A 3,371-nucleotide genomic window follows, 5' to 3' on the forward strand; every position below is an offset into this window, starting at 1 on the left:
TTGCTCTGCTTTGATATGTTACACATGGGGGATTCAGTATGGTTGAGGTTCAGAGGCAGCTTGAAAGCTGAATGCGCAGTTCTGCCACCCTCTAGAAGAGTTGCAGCAATGCCAGAAGAAGCCACAGCTATGGCAATGTTACATTTTGCTGGGATTTTTGCAAGGAGAAGATTTATTAGGAATGTCTTACCAGTTCCTCCTGGAGCATCAAGGAAAAACACCGTACCAGTGGCTGACGCAATGCTGCTCATGATTTGCTCATAAACTGACTTTTGGTCACTATTTAGCAACCGCTCGTTATTTGTGACTATATTGGCCAATTGCGAAGTGTTGTAAGATGTCTCTTTCAAGTACTCGGGATTTGACGTAAGTTGTGCCAGTTCTGTTAAAGGTGAAGGCAAACCGTAATGATGAAGAGATTGACCTCCAATAGCAATCACGTAGTTTTCAAGCAAGTGTAGACACTTGTTATAGATAGACATACTGGTAGACTTCTGTTCGTATATGATCTCTTTCAGTCTGTCTCCTAACATCTTCTGCTATGCTGTCTTTATGTTTTTCCCATAGGTTTAAGGGGTTTTCCATCTGGCAGAATACTAACATGACAGCAAACAGTTCACGGATCATTTGAGGTGAGTGAGAAAGAGCAGCTTCCTGTAGAGTCTCGTCCCAGTTGATATCGTCATGTAATAAACCGAGTGCCCTGCAGGCTGACTTATAGGTTGGATGTAGGACACCATCAACTGTTCTGAGAGATGTGAAAGATGTGGGACCTGTGATTTTATTGAGCAGAGTCGAAGATGGTAGCATTCAGAGTTATTCAGGTGTACAGTGTAGACCCGTCCCAGTACATTATCCTTTTTTACTCCCGAATATCCTGGTACAGGGTTGCCCTGTTTTCTTCGACGAAACATGTTGTTTGCCCACACATAATATGATGGAATTTCATTATAATGAAGTTGTTTAGCAAAATCATCGTGTTTGCAAAGGTCAAAGAACGCTAATAGGGTTGTTTGTGGTGGATTGTGTACTTTATCGGCAACATTGCCTTCTGTGAAATAAATTCTTTGACCATTCTCAAGATGCACAGCAAGATGAACGACCGGAGGGAAACGCTCGTGAATGGGAAAACAGAAAATGCGCCAGGCTGCTTCAGAGCTACTAATGTAACGACCAGCTTCAGATCGAGATACTCGTCATTTTGATTTTGTATTGTAAATACTGCCTGGTCACTTTCTTGTTAACATACTTGCAGATGTATTTGATCGATTTTACTGAATTGCAAAATTCGACATTGATGTGAGCATTGAAGAAGCGGGATAGCACAGGACTATAAGGGACCACCCATCTGTTGTCGATATCTACTCCTTTGATGTTAATTGTATGACCTCCATCAGCAGGTGCGCGCCAGCAGTACTGAGGGTAACCATCTTCTCTGGTCTGAGTTTCTGAGATGAACGGATGCGGGTACTTCTTAGTGCATATTCTGTTGATCATGCAGGGTGAGTTGATATTATGAGGTCCACATGGGCCGTGAATCATGTTGGATTTTACTATTTTGTGTAGGGCAGGGTCAGTCTGTGGATCAGGAATTTACGCATGGATGACGTGATCGATGAGAGCTGGTTTAATCCTATCCTTTAGCCATAATAGAATGTGTGCATGGGGAATACCTCGCTTTTGCCACTCTATGGTGTACATGTAGCAATTTGTACAGCCGAAAATGTTACTCTTCGTGAGCAAGTCTATCATTTTGCGAATCTTGAGATGAAATACACGACTGATAAGGTCGTGGCGATCGTGAGGTTTTTGACGTGGAAGGAGAATTTCAGTGATGTCAGGCCATTTAGGATTGCAAGTAAATGTGATGAATAAGTCAGGGCAGCCATAACGACGTACATATGTCATTGCGTCTTGTGTACGCTCGTGCATATAGTGAGGTCCTTCAGTGAAGGAAAATGGTAATATCACAGCTTGACCAAGTTCTGTTAAATCAGTGTCGTTTTTGTCAATAGCATCTTTTAAGTGAACGTAATTTTCAGCACGTAGTTTTTTGATTTAGTCTGATATAATTTAGTCTTTCGGATTCAATTTTTGCGTACATATCAACTAAAAACTGATTTAATAAAGTTTGGAAGAAAAGGATATTATTATCATGATGTTGTCTGATCATAAGCCGGTATGAATAGAAGTTTGCTGCAGAGACGGTTTTGTTCATAGGTAACTTACTGGCAGCATGAACTTGAGGTATAGACACAGAATAGCCGTCTTCACCATAGCAGAACATGAGAGGATATTGAAGTGCATCATAGGATCTGTGGGTTTCCTTAATGCGTTGCAGTTTATTGTCTCTGGTTTTCAAGACAATATCTCTATTGTTGAACGTTTGCCCAATGATCACAACACCAACCTGATGAACTGTGGGTTTATTAAATCTGCCTTTGTGTGCATGTAATGGTTTTTGTTTGCGTGAATGACAACTTTGAAGTCTTTCTCATCATCTGAAATACTGTCTATTGTGGAGTGAAAGTCCTGGATGTAAGTGTTACAGTCATGGAGCATTTTTTGTAATTGCTTGACCAGGGGCATGTTAAGTCCAGAAAAATTAGCACAGCGGATTTGTGCTTCCTTTTCATCGTCCCCGACGAAATAAATTAGCAAAAATTTGTGTTCCTCACTTGGCATAGGTAAAAGACTGCCAATCAAGTGATACACTTGTCCCTGAACTTTAAATGAAGGCATAAAATTTCCCTCAACGATTTGGTGAGCACCAAATGACGTCATTTGAAATGTGCTGTTGTAGTTTCGAATGTTGTTCAAGAAATGCTCACTTTGAGGATGTTCGCCATTTAACAGGCCCTCAAGAAGGTCAGGAAGCTTACATAAAGGAGTGAGAGAGACTTTACCACCGTTACAGCACAAACCAGGAGACTCGCATTTCCACTTCTGAGCTTGACAATAGTCACAGTGAACATCCATGGATCCAATGTGTACTGTTTTGTCAGACTCATAATGTATGTTTGGGTCATACGCAAATCCACAGTTGGCTTTTTTGAGCCAAACCTGTTGTTTTCGTATGAGCTGCTTTTCATTATTGGGATCGTATCTAGAAACAGAAGCTCTATTAACTTGTGGATTTGCTTGTGCGTATTTAGCGACAGCGTCCCTATTAACTTGTGGATGTGCTTGCGAGTATTTCCCTATGAACTTGTGGATGTGCTTGCGAGTATTTAGCGACAGCGTCCCTATGAACTTGTGGATGTGCTTGCGAGTATTTAGCGACAGCGTCCCTATGAACTTGTGGATTTCCTTGCGAGTATTTAGCGACAGCGTCCCTATTAACTTGTGGATTTTTCTGCGAGTATTTGGCG

At 41.4% G+C, this 3,371-nt stretch overlaps 1 pseudogene; it reads right to left on the reverse strand.

Moving 5' to 3' along the window:
- Positions 1–1,260: 1,260 nt before the first annotated feature.
- LOC120538228 lies at positions 1,261–1,908 on the reverse strand (annotated as a pseudogene).
- Positions 1,909–3,371: the final 1,463 nt, after the last annotated feature.

This window comes from Polypterus senegalus, chromosome 10, assembly GCF_016835505.1.
Source record: "Polypterus senegalus isolate Bchr_013 chromosome 10, ASM1683550v1, whole genome shotgun sequence".
Classification (NCBI taxonomy): domain Eukaryota; kingdom Metazoa; phylum Chordata; class Cladistia; order Polypteriformes; family Polypteridae; genus Polypterus; species Polypterus senegalus.